The following is a 19607-nucleotide window of genomic DNA, read 5'->3' on the forward strand; positions in this document are numbered from 1 at the left end:
AATGAGTGTGGATGAGAGACGCAGGTCTTGTGAAGAGCGAAGAGGTCAGGTAGGGAGATATTTTGAGATAAGCGAAGTGATGTACTTTGGTGTAGTTTGGTTAATGGCCTTGTGTGTGAGTAAAAGTATTTTATATTGAATGCGGTAGAATACAGGTAACCAATGGAGGGACTGACAGAGTGGATCTGCAGACGATGAACGTCTAGCGAGGAAGATTAGCCTCACCGCTGCATTCAGAATGGATTGTAGTGGTGAGAGTCTCGTTTTGGGAAGACCAGTTAGGAGACGATTGCAATAATCAATGCGGGAGATAATGAGAGCGTGGATTAGAGTTTTAGCAGTATCTTGTGTAAGGTATGGTCATATTTTGGATATGTTTTTTAGATGCATGTAACATGATCTTGAGACAGATTGAATGTGGGGAACTAAGGACAGATCAGAGTCAAGGATGACACCTAGGCAGCGAGCTTGTGGGGTAGGGTAGATAGTCGAGTTTTCAACAGTGATAGAGACATCAGGTTGGTACCTACTATTGGCCGGTGGAAATATAATTAACTCTGTCTTTGAAATATTAAGTTTGAGGTGGCGAGATGTCATCCAAGGTGAAATGGCAGAAAGGCATTAAGTGACACGGTCCAGTACAGATAGTGACAATCAGGGGAGGATAGGTAGATTTGAGTATCATCTGCGTACAGATGATACTGAATCCAAAAGAGCTGATTAGTTTACCAAGAGATGAGGTATAGATAGAGAAAAGCAGAGGACCCAAGACTGAGCCTTGCGGTACTCCAACTGAAAGAGGTAGCGAAGAGGAGTTAGATTCAGAGAAGAGAACAATGAAGGAGCGTAGGCAAGTCTCTCAAGTAGCTTAGAGAGACAAGGGAGCTGAGAGATAGGGCGGTAGTTTGAGAGAGCATTAGGGTCAGAATTTTTTTTTTTTTTAAATGGGAGTAATCACTGCATGCTTGAAGTGTGAAGGAAAAATACCAGTAGAGAGAGAGAGAGAGAGATTACAGATGTTAGTTAAGGTAGGGATGAGCACCTGAGACAGAGCTTTACTTATTTGTGAGGGTAAAGGATCAAGAGGAGAGGTAGTAGAGAAGCAGGATGAGAAGAGTGATGATACTTCATCTTCATTTGTGGGATCAAATGAAGAGAGAGTGCCAGAGGGTTCAGGTAAAGAACGGAGCAGGTCACTGGCTGCCAAAGAGCATACCATTTCATCTCAGATCTTGTGTGAATACTTACAACCAATACTTACAGGAATTTGTGAATACTTACAACCAATGGCGTATAGATAACAGTGCCTGATTTAGAGGTGTATTTGTTGTCGATATGTCATGTAGTGGAGTGATTTTTTTGTACTGTGCATGTGTCTTATGCTGGGTACACACTGGACAATATACTGTATTGTCTGTCCAATTGAACAAACAATATATTGTTTACTGATCTGCGGGTTTATACATGCGATATGTCTGTGAACAATGTAATCTACAGACATATCGCACAGCCGATGCCTAATATATATATATATATTGGTACATCTTGCAGTCTGTGTGGCCAATCTGCTGATCATGCAATTGGACTGCTGTTCAGCGCGTCACCAGGATAGGCTGGGTTATTCAGGTGGGGTGGTCTTCAGGTTGCCGGCAGCCGGGCTCCCGACGACCACCATACCAGCATCGGAATCCTGACCGCCGTCATACCGACAACTTTTCTCCCTCTTGGGGGTCCACGACCCCCCTGTGGGGAGAATATACGCCACCGTGCCCGCAGCGTGGTGAGCGCAGCGAGCCCGCAAGGGGCTCATTTGCGCTCGCCCAGCTGTTGGTATGCCGGCGCCGGTATGCTGGTCGCCGGGAGCCTAACCGCCGGCAACACATACTACACTCGTTCAGGTGATGTCCCAGAGCTCAAGTGGGTCCTCTGGGAGGTGAGTGTGGACTGTACACACTCGGTGGTTGTGCTGTGTCCATCTGTTGGCAGTGTGGTGTCAATCTAAGTGGCTGTACAGTTTCCATCTCTGTGGTACTGTTCTGACTCCGCACTCCCCACCCACTGCGTATACATAAGCAGTGGATTAAAAAAGTAAAAAATAGAAATAAATAAAAGTAAAAACATTGTATAATTTGTACTGTTCCTCGCACTGCACCTCATTACGCTGCACTCCAGTATGTACTGTACCCCAGTGCACGTGCAGAAAAACAGTCTGACTCCACAGAGTGTGAGCCGAGCTGCCATTTAAAAAAATAAAAAATATATTGTATAATTTTGACATCTGGTCAGGTCTAAAAGAATTGCCTAAAATTAGTGACACCTCCACCATAACAATATCTGATACGATCACCATTCAAAGAATGGTGGAGTATTATTTTCATGAGAGCGTACAAATATGCATGTCAGAGTCTCTTTGACTTATAGAAAAAAAAGGCAATTTGGAGGCCCTTGTACAAACTGGCTTCGCATTACATAAGCTACCCCCACCCTCCACTGTGTACTCAGAATTTTCAGCCCAGCCTGGTCCTTATCAGGGATCGGTGTAGGAGACTACTTATTTAAAATGTGGAAAAGATGATGTTACTGTAAATGAACTACAAATTTCACGAGGAAGACCTTTACCGGCAATTACGTCAAAGTACAGAGACTTCTGCTATGGTGGATTCCTGCAGGGATGAATTGATATTGTGTGAGCAGGATGTACACACTGGTGAGGATGGTAGTGACAATGACATCTTGCCGCTGCATAGCTGCCTTAAGCCCATTGACAGACTGTTTTGTGGGGACCCAAACAAACCAAGCATTTCAGCCATAAAAATTGTCAGTCCCTGTTGCTGAAGTGCTAGATTTGATAAACTGTGCAATATCCAACTTAGGGGTGGGTAGGAGGACCCAAGGACAATTCCATCCTACACCCCTTATTATTTCTGCCACTGCTGTGCGGCTGTGCTAGAAATTGCTGTGCGTTTGTGCCGCTAATATAGCTTGGTAACCAGCCAACTCGCTGCGGTCTTTGGCCTAAAGCGGATAAAAACAATATTGGGAGTTGTGAGGTGGTCAAAATTTAATGGAAATGAGTGGAAATGAATGATAATGAGGTTAATAATACTCTAGGAACAAAAGGGCCAGATTATGTGATTTTAGCTTTTTGGTGTAAATTTTTGGACAAAAACCAAAGCCAGTCACGGCCGAAATACAAAACCAAATACAAAACTAAAACCCAACCGAACTAGAACCAAAACACAAACCAGCAAAAATGGTCTGGCACACATCTCTAATCGCTAGTGCAGCCCAAGGATGAAGTCACGGAGGGGAGCCTCTTGATCTCCCCAGAGAGAGCACCCATAACTGACCATGCTAACTCCCGACACTGGTGGAACGACACCCAACCACACTGCTGTCAATAAGTCCCCAGCTCCTGGTGCTGGCTGTCAGACAGGTCTCCTTAGTTGGCAATAACTAACGTTATACATGTAAGATTGAGGGGGGAAGCACAGGAAAATTTTCAATGTGTCTGCAGCAATAAAGCATATTTCCACTTGATCTTTAACATGGGAAAGCAATGTGTGTGTTGAATTGAACGTGACCTGGTTTTTTTTTTATTTTCTGTTTGCATCAGGTTCTAATTTCCTTATACATGGTAAACAAGGGGCATATACTGCTGTTCTTACCTGGTATAACTTAGGCGCATATTCTGCTTTTAATATACTATATTGTTTGCTGCTTAAAGTAGGCAGCAGGGTAAGAATTTTTAAAAACTGCGAGGTAGAGCTGCATTAACGTTTCCCTCATCTTAGGGTCCCAAAGCCACACCCTTGACCCACATAATCATCTTTAATGTGCAGTATATCTAAATAAGGATAGTGTTTATTTGGTAAAATGGCACTAGGTACTAGACACCGATATCGTTACAGCAGCAGAGGATAACAGGACAATAGAAAGACTACTTCATTTTCCTGTGTTCTCTTTAGTAGGCCAGCCAATTCTATACATTGCAGGCAGATTTGGCACATTTCTCAACAACGATTTATCAGTGTGTACGGAGTAAAAGATTAATTGGCCAGTGTCCTCACAACAGATGGCAGTGGTGGTTGGTCAGTGTGTATGAACAACCACTGTCTGTAGAAAGACTGGTTGATCTGCAGATAAATCTTTCAGGTGTGTTTAAGCTGGGTACACACTAGATTATCCCGGATCGTGGACGACGGCATGACCAACAGAAAGCTATGTCGGTCGGTCATACACTGAACAATATACCACACGGTCAAGCGCTGTATCGATTAGAGGCCACATCCAGGATCATTGTATCCCTGATGATATCTTCAGGTTGGCCTCCATTTCAGGCAGGCCGATCAGAAGACACAGTGATCGTGGTACACACTGGCCGATGTGAACAATATGTCGGTCTAATCCACTGAATAGGACGACATGTTGTATAGTGCATACCCAGCTTTAGTGCTTTCAAGCTTCTTCAGTTCTGCTCCATCTGCGGATTTATCTGCAGATCATTTGAGCTGCAGATAAATCTTTCAGGTGTGTACCCAGCTTAAGTTGCACAGCACATGTGCCTTAGTTGTGTCCGTGCAGAGTCGCGGTTACTCTTTCAGGTAGTGAAATGGTCATACTCCAGTATACACTAGAGGTGTGAATATATAAAGTATATGAAAAATACAAAGAATATATTACAAATATCTTCTTTGTATTATTCTAATCATTTTTATAGTCAAAACTCTGGAGTAAATAATCTGTGGCAGGTGAGGTTTCCGCACATCTCTGATCAAAACTCACCAAATTTGCATTAGTATATACTGCTGCACCTATGTATAATACCCACATGCACCCTTGGGCTCATATATGTGTGTGTAGATTTGGCTCTGGAACTAGCCAGTGCCTCCCCAGCCATTTACCTCACCGCACATCCCTGCTTTTAGGCACACGCAGGGAGAAGTGTACTGAAAATGTAGTGGGTGTTCCTGGGCGGTGACTGGGAGGGGGCTAGAATTACATGTACAAAATGGTCTGTTGAATGCCCTGTTATGTACACAGCAGTATAGCCACACACATAGGAGTCCATCCACGGACAGAGAAACTGCTCCTAAGTTAGGCAGATGCAAGTTTCGATGGTGACATCTAAGGAAACATCAATCGGTATTACAGCATGTACGGACACTGATAGTGGGTGTCTCAGTCCTTGCACATTTGGCCACAGGGAGGTACACAAGGGAAGGAATATGAAATGCATTTGCATAAAGTTGTAGGGCTATGGCCGGCTCTACCTTTAGGCAGCTGCCTAAAGGTGCCAGCCTCTGGAGGGTGCCACGGAATTCATTAAGCAAAAAACTGAAGGATATCTCTGTACATGACATCCTCCTTTTACAGAGTGCCTGCAGTCGCCCCCTTCATAGTGCCAATGCATTTCCTCCAGCTGCCTGGTTCCCAGCTCTCCAGGTGCACCTGACTACATGTCAGCACCCGTCAGTGTCATTGTAATGCTGCTGCTAACCGGTAAGAGGAACCCTCTTACGGCAAGTAAACTATGGGGATTTCTGCGGGCCCACAGACAGCACAGATCTTACTGCCCAGTTGGGAAGTGGAGGGTGGGGGGTTGCACTTGTTAAACAGCACACAGAACTACAATTAGGAAAACATATTATCCGGGCACTCAGCAAAAAGTGGAATTAATCTCTGTGTCAAGCCAGCTACATGTTTACATGAGCAGCAAGAATGGATGGCACTCAAGAACTTTCAAAGTGAAAGTACTGGATATAGGGGGTCATTCAGATCTGATTGCTGCTGTGCGTTTTCGCACAGCGGATGATCAGGTCATAACAGCGCATGCGTATGCACTGCAATGCACATGCGCATCGGACAACAACAATGGACATCGCTGGTCAGCGACGGGATAGTGCAATAAATCCGTTCGCAAGGTGATTGACAGGAAGAGGCCATTTGTGGGTGGTAACTAACCGCTTACTTGGAGTGTTCGGATAAACGCATGCGTTCCCAATCGTTTTCAGGGAGGGTGTCTGACGTCAGCTACGGCCCCGATCAGCCTGATTCAATGGCACTGGAGAAGTAAGACTGCACACACTGAATTTTAGCAACTCGGCGTACACAGAGCATCGCACACTTGCATGGCGAAAATACAGTCCCCTGTAGGTGGTGACTATCTAAACGCAGGACAGCAAAAACTGCAGCCCAGCAATCAGATCTCAATTGTGGAAAAGGTTACAAAATTTTTTTCAATATATTTTTTCACTTTAAAAGTCCTTGAGTGCCATTCATGTTTGAAAATGTTGTTATGCTTGAAAAATTATGTATTAAGGATCTTTTATCAATCTAGTTTTTTAATTAGCTGTTACTAAAGCAAATAATACTGTACAAAAAAAATCTCAAATAAAAAAAAATGCACTCCGCAATACTTTGGGCCTGATTCTGAGCCACACGCCTTTCCAATATTACCTCAAACCACCGACATTTATTCATCTGAGTTGCATAGCGAATGCATCCCAGTTTGTTGTGTACAGAGTCACAGTACAGATGTGGGTGCATGGTATTAGAAATGTAAGGGGCATTCCTGGACAGGGATTGGGAAATTACCAGGGGAAGGGGGAGGGGGCTAAAAGATGCATGAAAATGTTGCATTTTAGGAAAGTGTTGCGTTTGTGTCGTTGGAAGCGATTGCATATAGAAACGCTCAACCGCTCACATTGAAGGCCATGCAGAGAAACTGCACCTGCCAAAGGCCCTCATTCCGAGTTGTTCGCTCGCTAGCCACTTTTCGCAGCAGTGCACACGCTAAGCCGCCGCCCTCTGGGAGTGAATCTTAGCTTAGCAGAATTGTGAACGAAAGATTCGCATAATTGCGAATAGAAATTTCTTAGCAGTTTCTGAGTAGCTCGAGACTTACTCTGCCACTGCGATCAGTTCAGTCAATTTCGTTCCTGGTTTGACGTCACAAACACACCCAGCGTTCGCCCAGACACTCCCCCGTTTCTCCAGCCACTCCCGCGTTTTTCCCAGAAACGGCAGCGTTTTTTCAAACACACACCCATAAAACGGCCAGTTTCCGCCCAGAAACACCCACTTCCTGTCAATCACACTCCGATCACCAGAACGAAGAAAAATCCTCGTAATGCCGTGAGTAAAATACCAAACTTCTTAGCAAATTTACTTGACGCAGCCGCAGTGCGAACATTGCGCATGCGCAGTTAGCGGAAAATCGCACCGATGCGAAGGAAAATAACGAGCGAACAACTCGGAATGAGGGCCCTAGTGCTGGTGTGACTGATGCTGTGTATTATGAACCTAATTATCGCTATTGAGAAAGAAATTGCGTTTTTCTCTGAACTGCTCCTGCTAAAAACCGCATGTGAAGAGCCGCCCAGAAAGGTAAACATGCCCACCGATGCATTTGCATATAATTGAGATGCATATGCAGAATTCGAGTACCATTGACAATTGCGGTTGACCCACACCTATGCAGGATATACGCAGCTGCAGTCGCAGCACCACCATGTTTTTAAGCGCAGCAATTGCAGCTCACATCAGATGCATGCCCCGAAAACAGCCATGACATGCCTGCGTTTTCCCAACCACTCCCCACAAATGTCATGTAACCTCACAAAAATGATCACTTCCTGGCAATCACTATGCGATCGCATTGCAAATGCATTTCAGCCTTCGCACATGCACAATGGGGGTAATTCCAAGTTGATTGTAGCAGGAATTTTGTTAGCAATTGGGCAAAACCATGTGCACTGCAGGGGAGGCAGATGTAACATGTGCAGGGAGAGTTAGATTTGGGTGGGTTATTTTATTTCTGTGCAGGGTAAATACTGGCTGCTTTATTTTTGCACTGGAAATTAGATTGCAGATTGAACACACCCCACCCAAATCTAACTCTCTCTGCACATGTTAAATCTGCCCCCCCTGCAGTGCACATGGTTTTGGCCAACTGCTAAAAAATTTCCTGCTGCGATCAACTTGGAATTACGCCCAATATGCAGTCATCCAGTATACACCCGATTTGTGAATTTTCAATTTTGCAACTGAAGCTGAATAAGGCCCTATGTCCTCCAAATCTTTGTGTTATCCTTTGCATGATAATGGGCCTAATTCAGACCTGATCGCACAGCGGGCGATTGTTGAAATGCCTGCGCATGCGTATGCATCGCAATGTGCAGGCACAAGACCATACACCGACAGAATGGTGCAAAAATTTTGATCGCTAGGCCTAAGCAAGGTGATTGACAGAAAGCGGACGTTTGTGGGTGGTAACTGGTTCTTGGAGTGTCATTAAAAATGCAGACATTCCTAAGTATTTTCTGGGAGGGTATGTGGTCCCGAACAGCCTGATTCTTTCGCACTGTAGGAGTAAGTCCTAGGCTACGCACAATCTGGAAAAATCATTTGATGGTGAGTGAGTTGCAAACGGATTTGCAGCTGTCCGCTGTCTGGCAAAGTTTTGCGTACGCATGCATATGTGCACTTGCACGGGGCGGGTTTTCACTCTCTATGGGCGGCGACTATCTAATCGCAGCACTCTGCAAATTTGCGGAGGAGCGATCAGGTCTGAATTCAGCCCCATAAACACTATTTCTGCTCAGTGTACCAACATGAACTACCAGAGACAAATATCAAGTATGTACAACACTTTCAGTGATCGTGACCTGGTCCCACATTCTTTTATTTAATCATACTTTATACTTGATGAATGTTCCCTCCTAACAAATATGTTTTCAAGGCATATTATTTTGGCAGATGTCACAGTACTGAAGTGCATCTAATGATTTATCACACCTACAGGTTTGATTAGTCAAGGGCAGGTCATCTGTCTTGTTGAGTTAAGGCCCCCAGCAAATGATATAAATCTGCATTGTATGGGGTTCACAGATCACGGATTCAGACCAAAAATCTGTTGGGATTGTTAAATCAGGGTGTCCAACATGTTGGATTTCACAGATCAAGTGGTGCTGTGTGTAGGGTAACAATTAGCAGATTTGCAGACCATTCCTAGTAAACTGCTGAGCCTTTCAGATCTGTATTTGCTGAATATGATCTGCAAATCACTGAACCGTGGGCCTAATTCAAGGTTGATCGCAAAGCATAATCTTCCTTCAATGAGCAAAACCTTGTGCACTGCAGGTGGGGCAGATATAACGTGCAGAGGCAGTTAGCTTTGGGTGGGTTATTTTGTTTCTGTGCAGGGTAAATACTGGCTGCTTTATTTTTACACTGCAATTTAGATTTCATTTTGAACACACCCCACCCAAATCTAACTCTTTCTGCACATGTTATATCTGCCCCACCTGCAGTGCACATGGTTTTGCCCATTAGAGGAAGATTTTGCTTTTGCGATCAACCTTGAATTAGGCCCCATATCTGTAATGTATGGGTGCAGATTGGTGGATTGGGGAATCTTTAAATCTGGGGGGGAAAAATCTCAGTATCTGCAGATTGCTTTTTTAAAATTTATGATGTATGGGGGCCTTTACATGCAAACTATATAGACAATGGGCCTAATTCAAGGTTGATTGCAAAACAACATTTTCTTCTAATGGACAAAACCATGTGCACTACAGGTGGTACAGATATAATATGTGCAGAGAGAGTTAGATTCGGGTGGGTTAATAAGATTTTACTCACCGCTAAATCTATTTCTCGTAGTCCGTAGTGGATGCTGGGACTCCGTAAGGACCATGGGGAATAGCGGCTCCGCAGGAGACTGGGCACAACTAAAGAAAGCTTTAGGACTACCTGGTGTGCACTGGCTCCTCCCACTATGACCCTCCTCCAGACCTCAGTTAGGATACTGTGCCCGGAAGAGCTGACACAATAAGGAAGGATTTTGAATCCCGGGTAAGACTCATACCAGCCACACCAATCACACCGTATAACTCGTGATACTATACCCAGTTAACAGTATGAAATATAACTGACCCTCTCAACAGATGGCTCAACAATAACCCTTTAGTTAGGCAATAACTATAAACAAGTATTGCAGACAATCCGCACTTGGGATGGGCGCCCAGCATCCACTACGGACTACGAGAAATAGATTTACCGGTGAGTAAAATCTTATTTTCTCTGACGTCCTAAGTGGATGCTGGGACTCCGTAAGGACCATGGGGATTATACCAAAGCTCCCAAACGGGCGGGAGAGTGCGGATGACTCTGCAGCACCGAATGGGCAAACTCTAGGTCCTCCTCAGCCAGGGTGTCAAACTTGTAGAATTTAGCAAATGTGTTTGACCCCGACCAAGTAGCTGCTCAGCAAAGTTGTAGAGCCGAGACCCCTCGGGCAGCCGCCCAAGAAGAGCCCACTTTCCTCGTGGAACGGGCTTTCACTGATTTAGGATGCGGCAGTCCAGCCGCAGAATGTGCAAGCTGAATCGTGCTACAGATCCAGCGAGCAATAGTCTGCTTTGAAGCAGGAGCACCCAGCTTGTTGGGTGCATACAGGATAAATAGCGAGTCAGTTTTCCTGACTCCAGCCATCCTGGAAACATATACTTTTCAGGGCCCTGACTACGTCCAGTAACTTGGAATCCTCCAAGTCCCAAGTAGCCGCAGACACCACAATAGGTTGGTTCACATGAAAAACTGATACCACCTTAGGAAAGAATTGGGAACGAGTCCTCAATTCCGCATTATCCATATAAAAAATCAGATAAGGGCTTTTGCATGACAAAGCCGCCAATTCTGATACACGCCTGGCCGACGCCAAGGCCAACAGCATGACCACTTTCCACGTGAGGTATTGTAGCTCCACGGATTTAAGTGGCTCAACCCAATGCGACTTCAGGAAATCCAACACCACGTTGAGATCCCTCGGTGCCACTGGAGGCACAAACGGGTGCTGACTATGCAGCACTCCCTTAACAAAAGTCTGAACTTCAGGCAGTGAAGCCAGTTCTATTTTGGAAGAAAATCGATAGAGCCGAAATCTGGACCTTAATGGAACCCAAATTTAGGCCCATAGTCACCCTGACTGTAGGAAGTGCAGAAATCGACCTAGCTGAAATTCCTCTTTTGGGGCCTTCCTGGCCTCACAGCACGCAACATATTTCCGCCATATACGGTGATAATGGTTTGCGTTCACTTCTTTCCTAGCTTTAATTAGCGTAAGGATAACTTCCTCCGGAATGCCCTTTTCCTTCAGGATCCGGTGTTCAACCGCCATGCCGTCAAACGCAGCCGCGGTACGTCTTGGAACAGACAGGCCCCCTGCTGCAGCAGGTCCTGTCTGAGCGGCAGAGGCCATGGGTCCTCTGAGATCATTTCTTGGAGTTCTGGGTACCAAGCTCTTCTTGGCCAATCCGGAACAATGAGTATAGTTCATACTCCTCTCCTTCTTATTATTCTCATTACCCTGGGTAAGAGAGGCAGAGAAGGGAACACATACACCGACTGGTACACCCACGGTGTTACCAGAGCGTCCACAGCTATCGCCTGAGGGTCCCTTGACCTGGCGCAATATCTTTGTAGCTTTTTGTTGAGGCGGGACGCCATTATGTCCACCTGTGGCCTTTCCCAACGGTGTACAATCATTTGGAAGACTTTTGGATGAAGTCCCCACTCTCCCGGGTGGAGGTCGTGTCTGCTGAGAAAGTCTGCTTCCCAGTTGTCCACTCCGGGAATGAACACTGCTGACAGTGCTAACACATGATTTTCCGCCCATCGGAGAATCCTTGTGGCTTCTGCCATCGCCATCCTGCTTCTTGTGCCGCCCTGTCGGTTTACATGAGCGACCGCCGTGATGTTGTCTGACTAGATCAGCACCGGCCGGTGTTGAAGCAGGGTCTAGCCTGACTTAGGACATTGTAAATGGCCCTTAGTTCCAGAACATTTATGTGTAGGGAAGTCTCCTGACTTTTCCATAGTCCTTGGAAGTTTCTTCCCTGTGTGACTGCCCCCCAGCCTCGAAGGCTGGCATCCGTGGTCACCAGTACCCAGTCCTGTATGCCGAATCTGCGGCTCCCTAGAAGATGAGCACTCTGCAGCCACCACAATAGCGACACCCTGGCCCTTGGAGACAGGGTTATCCGCCGATGCATCTGAAGATGCGACCCGGACCACTTGTCCAACAGATCCCACTGGAAGATCCTTGCATGGGACCTGGCGAATGGAATTTCTTCGTAAGAAGCTACCATCTTTCCCAGGGCTCGCGTGCATTGATGCACCGACACCTGTATTTGTATTAGGAGGTCTCTGTCTAGAGACGACAACTCCTAGGACTTCTCCTCCGGGAGAAACCCTTTTTATCCTGTTCTGTGTCCAGAACCATACCCAGGAACAGTAGACGCGTCGTAGGAACTAGCTGCGACTTTGGAATATTCAGAATCCAGCCGTGCTGTTGTAGCACTTCCCGAGATAGTGCTACTCCGACGAACAACTGCTCCCTGGACCTCGCCTTTATAAGGAGATCGCCCAAGCACGGGATAAGTATTTCGGCCATTACCTTGGTAAATACCCTCGGTGCCGGGGACAGACCAACGGCAACGTCTGGAATTGGTAATGACCATCCTGTACCACAATTTTGAGGTACTCCTGGTGAAGAGGGTAAATAGGGACATGCAGGTAAGCATCCTTGATGTCCAGTGATACCATGAAATTCTCCAGGCTTGCAATAATCGCCCTGAGCGATTCCATTTTGAACTTGAACCTTCGTATATAAGTGTTCAAGGATTTCAATTTTAGAATGGGTCTCACCGAACCGTCTGGTTTCGGTACCACAACATTTTGGAATAGTAACCCCGGCCTTGTTGAAGGAGGGGTACCTTGATTTCACCTGCTGGAAGTACCCAGTACTACCTCCCTTTCTCCGAGTGCAGCAGGCAAGGCTGATGTGAGGTGACGGCTAGGGGGAGTCGACTCGAACTCCAGCCTGTATCCCTGTGATACTACTTGCAGAACCTAGGGATCCACCTGTGGGCAAGCCCTCTGGTCCCTGAAGTTCCCGAGACGCGTCCCCACCGCACCTGTCTCCACCTGTGGAGCCCCAGCGTCATGCGGTGGACTCAGAGGAAGCGGGGGAAGATTTTTGATCCTGGGAACTGGCTGTCTGGTGCAGCTTTTTCCTTCTTCCCTTGTCTCTGTGCAGAAAGGAAGCGCCTTTGACCCGCTTGCTTTTCTGAAGCCGAAAGGACTCTACCTTTCTTAGGCTGTGAGGAAACCTGAGGTAAAAAATTTTCTTCCCAGCTGTTGCTGTGGATACGAGGTCCCAGAGACCATCCCCAAACAATTCCTCACCCTTATAAGGCAGAATCTCCATGTGCCTTTTAAAGGCAGCATCACCTGTCCACTGCCGGGTCTCTAATACCCTCCTGGCAGAATGGACATTGCATTAATTCTGGATGCCAGCCGGCAAATATCCCTCTGTGCATCCTTCATATATAAGACGACGTCTTTAATATGCTCTATGTTAGCAAAATATTATCCCTGTCTAGGGTATTAATATTATCTGACAGGGTATCAGACCACGCTGCAGCAGCACTATTTATGCTGAGGCAAATGCAGGTCTCAGTATAGTACCTGAGTGTGTATATACAGACTTCAGGATAGTCTCCTGCTTTTTATCAGCAGGCTCCTTCAAAGTGGCCGTATCCCAAGACGGCAGTGCCACCTTTTTTGACAAACGTGTGAGCGCCTTATCCCCTCTAGGGGATATCTCCCAACGTGACCTATCCTCTGGCGGGAAAGGGTACGCCAGCAGTAACTTTTTAGAAATTACCATTTTCTTATCGGGGGAACCCACGCTCTTTACACACTTCATTCACTCATCTGATGGGAGAACAAAACACTGGCTGCTTTTTCTCCCCAAACATAAAACCCCTTTTATGTGGTACTTGGATTTATGTCAGAAATGTGTAACACATTTTTCATTGCCGAGATCATGCAACGGATGTTCCTAGTGGATTGTGTATATGTCTCAACCTCGTCGACACTGGAGTCAGACTCCGTGCCGACATCTGTGTCTGCCATCTGAGGTGACGGGCGTTTTTTGAGCCCCTGATGGCCTTTCAGACGCCTGGGCAAGCGCGGGCTGAGAAGCCGGCTGTCCCACAGCTGTTACGTCATCCAGCCTTTTATGTAAGGAGTTGACATTGTCGGTTAATACCTTCCACCTATCCATCCACTCTGGTGTCGGCCCCACAGGGGGCGACATCCCATTTATCGGCCTCTGCTCCGCCTCCACGTAACCTTCCTCATCCAACATGTCGACACAGCCGTACCGACACACCGCACACACAAAGGGAATGCTCTGACTGAGGACAGGACCCCACACAGTCCTTTGGGGAGACAGAGAGAGAGTATGCCAGCACACACCAGAGCGCTATATAATGCAGGGATTAACACTATAACTGAGTGATTTTTCCCCCAATAGCTGCTTGTATACACATATTGCGCCTAAATTTAGTGCCCCCCCTCTCTTTTTAACCCTTTGAGCCTGAAAACTACAGGGGAGAGCCTGGGGAGCTGTCTTCCAGCTGCACTGTGAAGATAAAATGGCGCCAGTGTGCTGAGGGAGATAGCCCCGCCCCTTTTTCGGCGGACTTTTCTCCCGCTTTTTTCATGGATTCTGGCAGGGGTAATTTATCACATATATAGCCCTGGGACTATATATTGTGATGATTTGCCAGCCAAGGTGTATTATATTGCCCTCAGGGCGCCCCCCAGCGCCCTGCACCCATCAGTGACCGGAGTGTGAGGTGTGCATGAGGAGCAATGGCGCACAGCTGCAGTGCTGTGCGCTACCTTGTTGACGACAGAAGTCTTCTGCCGCCAATTTTCCGGAACACTTCTTGCTTCTGGCTCTGTAAGGGGGCCGGCGGCGCGGCTCCGGGACCGAACATCGAGGTCGGGTCCTGTGGTCGATCCCTCTGGAGCTAATGGTGTCCAGTAGCCTAAGAAGCCCAAGCTACCACCAGTTAGGTAGGTTCGCTTCTTCTCCCCTTAGTCCCTCGCTGCAGTGAGTCTGTTGCCAGCAGATCTCACTGTAAAATAAAAAACCTAAAATATACTTTCTTTCTAGGAGCTCAGGAGAGCCCCTAGTGTGCATCCAGCTCAGCCGGGCACAAGATTCTAACTGAGGTCTGGAGGAGGGTCATAGTGGGAGGAGCCAGTGCACACCAGGTAGTCCTAAAGCTTTCTTTAGTTGTGCCCAGTCTCCTGCGGAGCCGCTATTCCCCATGGTCCTTACGGAGTCCCAGCATCCACTTAGGACGTCAGAGAAATATTGTTTCTGTGCAGGGTAAATACTGGCTGCTTTATTTTTACACTGCAATTTAGATTTTAGTTTGAACACACCCCACCCAAATCTAACTCTTTCTGCACATGTTATATCTGCCCCACCTGCAGTGCACATGGTTTTGCCCATTAGAGGAAGATTTTGCTTTTGCGATCAACCTTGAATTAGGCCCCATATCTGTAATGTATGGGTGCAGATTGGTGGATTGGGGAATCTTTAAATCTGGGGAAAAAAATCTCAGTATCTGCAGATTGCTTTTTTAAAATTTATGATGTATGGGGGCCTTTACATGCAAACTATATAGACAATGGGCCTAATTCAAGGTTGATTGCAAAACAACATTTTCTTCTAATGGACAAAACCATGTGCACTGCAGGTGGTACAGATATAATATGCGCAGAGAGAGTTAGATTTGGTGGGTTATATTGTTTCTGTGCAGGGTAAATACTGGCTGCTTTATTTTACACTGCAATTTAGATTTCAGTTTGAACACACCCCACCTAAATCTAACTCTCTAAGCACATATTATATCTGCCCCACCTGCAATGCACATGGTTTTGCCCATTAGCTAACAAATTTGCCCAGACCATGCAGTCTCTAATGGTTAGCCAAACCTCTGGAGACTGCCCATACTCCTAAACATGGGCCCACACAATTGCATTCCCCCGGGAAGCTCATCATGCCCTAGTCCGACAATGGAGGTCACCACTCAGGTGCAGGATGTGCAGAGGGGGTAGGGTTTGTATGTGGGGGACAGAGAGACTAGGGTTTGTGTGGATGGTAGAGGGCTATGGGGAGTATGTGGGGGTTCAGGAGGAGTAGAGTATGGTGTTATAGGGGATAAGATGTTATGTGTGTGTGGTAATAAGGGGTGGAGGATGTGTGCAGCAGGGTGGGGCTCCTAGCGGTATAAGACATGATGTTGTTATTAGACATGATGGTGTTTCTGCCCCCAGGGTAGGGCTGTAACTGGGGGGCCTAAGGGGTCATGCTTCTCCTCTAACCCTGCCCGCCGCAATCGCCTTCTGTAGCACAGAGAGTGCCTGGAACTGGAAGCACACTGTCCTTGTACAATTTCTGCACTCCATTCATGCAGACTGTGGCAGACTTTACAATCAATCGAAAATCCTCACAGCAAAGCACTGCTGGACAATCAGTGCTTTACCTGAGGATTTTAGATTGATTGTAAAGGCTGCCACAGTTTGAATTAATCAAATGCTGGACAAAGCACATGGCCATGTAGGGGCAGTGGGTTGCTGTGTGTGGGGACCTGCTCCCGGATCCTGTCTGTCAGCAGGGTGCTATGTGCTGGTTAAATGCCCTTCCAAGCCTGGTCTGTCACTCTCTCTCTCTCCCATCTCTCTTTTCCTCACCCCTCTCTCTCTACCTCATCTCTCTTGCTCTCTCACCCCTCTATCTTTTCCATTTCTCTCTCTCCCTCTCCTCTCTTCCATCTCTCTCTCTCTCCTCTTCCTCTCCCCCCATAATAACTACTGTGCAGTGTAATGAGAATAAGTTTGCACTTCTGCTTGGTGTAGTTTGATTTTTTTTTATTTTTTTTGAAGGGGGGGGGGGGGAGGGGTGCAGCCACGGCTATCAAATCACTGCCTTGCTCCTGGTGCGGAAAATCCTACTTTCGGCCCTGGCCAGGGGAAAAGTCCTGTGAGTGGGGTCCAGCTTCTGAGCCCTGTCTCCCAACCCCCGTGTTTGTTTGTTTTTTTTTACAGTTTTTTCACCCCCTACCTCTGTGCGTGTGTGTGTGACACCCTGTAACCTCCTAGTGTATGACACAGTATAAAGCCCCTACCTCTGTGCGTGCGTGTGTGTGTGTGTGTGTGTGTGTGTGTGTGTGTGACACCCTGTAACCTCCTAGTGTATGACACAGTATAAAGCCCCTACCTCTGTGCGTGTGTGTGTGTGTGTGTGTGTGTGTTTGACACCCTGTAACCTCCTAGTGTATGACACAGTATAAAGCCCCTACCGATATATATGATGCTCTGTATCCCCTACCCGTGTGTGTGTGTGACGCTCTGTACCCCCACTCTATCCATGTGTGTGTGTGTCACCCTGTACCCCCACTCTTCTCCTATGTGTTTATCACTCTGTACCTCCCCTCTCTGTAGAAAGGGGCAGGGGCTTTCAAATGTTGCTATGGGGCCCACAAAGTTCTGTTATACTCCTGGTGCTAAGCCTTTTCTTATATTAGTCATAGTGATACCATCTATTTTCTCTGGCAGTTGGGCTTATCGTCCCTTGATAAATATGCCCCTTCATTTTGCGAAGCAACAATATTATAATCATACAAACGTGGAAAAGTCACATATTTGGGGTAGTTTTGTGTGTGTGTGTGGGGGGGGGGTGACACAGTCCTTTTTTTATTCATAAAAATAATATATTTTTTTACCAGCTTAGTGGTATTGATGATCAGGGATCATCAGGTTTCATCCTAAGCATTTAATAGGACATATTTTGTAACTTGCAGCTGCATAGCACATTGCAACATGTAATGTTAGTGAGTAGTAGAGGTCGGACTTTCATATGATATCAGTGTTGGACTGGGGCTTGAAGGGCCCACCGGGGGGATGCTGCTGTAGGGGCCCATGCTTAAGGGTGTGGCCAGGCTCCACTGGGGCGTGGCCAGCCACCACAGAGGTTTGGCTAACCATTACAGAGTACATGTTCTGGGCACCTTGGTAAATATATAATAAACCATATTCTTGTGAAGTATAATGTAACATAAGTATAATGCATAATTCAAGATCACTAGGATAGAGTCTGGAACCTGATCCCTAGAAGAGGAGGAGGGCCCACAGGCAGTGGGGCCCACCGGTGGTTTCCCTTGTTCCCCTGTGGGCCAGTCCGACCCTGTATGATATTTAGACTTGTCTGTCCTCCCTCCCCTACCCCCACACAGCAGTGTCATTAATATAGGCTGATCATACTAGCCCTTTAAACTGGGACGCTCATGAATTACACAGGTTCTGTGGCTGATTAAAACCAGGTGACATGCAGGCTTGAAGTCAGCCAGCCACAGAACCTGTGTAATTCATGAGTGTCCCAGTTTAAAGGGCTAGTATGGTCAGCCTATGTTAAAGAGTACCTGCATGTCATGACTTGCTTAAGTAACCAGGCAACATACAGTATGCTCATCCAGTTCTGCATTATAGTGGAGTTATACAGGTGCTTTCCAATCCATGTTTAATGTGCAGTATCTTTTCACTAGTAAGTGAATGTCAGAGAGAATGTCACATGAGGATTCTAATTGCTCTAGTGTAATGCTAGCAGCCTATTGGACAAGTGCCCAAAGTGCTTAGTGAAAACTTTCTCCAAAATCCATTACTTTTTAGCAAAACCTCTGTCACTTAAAGAGATTTAAAATTGTGTTTTTGCAGCTTCCATTATAATGCTAAAACAAAATTATAAAAGGGCACTGCTGGTATTGTCTGTGTGGGGTGGTCTTCTGTATGCCGGCGGTCGGGCTCCCGGCGCTCAGTATACCGGCGCCGGGAACCCGACAGCCGGCATACCGACACTTATTTTCCCTCGTGGGGGTCCACGACCCCCATAGAGGGAGAATCAAATAGTGTGGCGCGCGTAGCGCGCCACCGTGCCCGTAGCGTGGCGAGCGCAGCGAGCCCGCAAGGGGCTCATTTGCGCTCGCCACACTGTCGGTAAGCCGGCGGTCGGGCTCCCGGCGCCGGTATGCTGGTCGCCGGGAGCCCGACCGCCGGCCAGCCGTAGTGAACCCGTCTGTGTGACCCCACCCTGTTGTTAAATGTAAATTTGATAAAGCAAAGTCCTTATGAAGAATATCTACAGTCTTCACATTTATCAAACATTTCTTTAATAATAATAATAATAATAATAATAACAACAACAACAACAACCACAACTATTTCTCATTTAAAAATATCATAATGCATTGATGTTAATGTTACAAATTATTCTAAAATTCTTTGGTAGGTTTATGTGTCTTTCTTGTTTCTGACTATTTTCCCTGTGTCTGTGAATGAAAATACCAGAAACTAGAAACCATGAAGGAACATTTGTAAAAGTGTGCACTTTTTATCGGGTTTAGCACCAAAATGTAAAATGGCAATCACGTGAAAGATATGCCGTGTTTTGCTTTTAACATGATTTCCTTTATCAATTCTGGAGTGAAACACGCCGACAAATCTTTGAAACTGTGTTAGAAATCTCATTCTCACTTTTCCACATGTACAGTTTCCCTGCAGTAATGTTAAAATTAAGAGATTGTAGAAACATTTGTCTTCTTAAAGGTCAAACATTCAATCCCACAAATAAATATTGCGAAGACAGATATACTAAGAAAAGAGAATATTGAGGGAGACATAAA

The 19607-nt window shown here is 46.3% G+C and overlaps 1 protein-coding gene across 5 annotated transcripts in view; it reads left to right on the forward strand.

The window, feature by feature from the left end:
* Positions 1-19607, forward strand: part of PSD3 (pleckstrin and Sec7 domain containing 3) — a 1004314-nt gene that overhangs the window by 587210 nt on the left and 397497 nt on the right. The window lies entirely within an intron of this gene.

The sequence above is a fragment of the Pseudophryne corroboree genome, chromosome 1, assembly GCF_028390025.1.
Source record: "Pseudophryne corroboree isolate aPseCor3 chromosome 1, aPseCor3.hap2, whole genome shotgun sequence".
NCBI classification, from domain to species: domain Eukaryota; kingdom Metazoa; phylum Chordata; class Amphibia; order Anura; family Myobatrachidae; genus Pseudophryne; species Pseudophryne corroboree.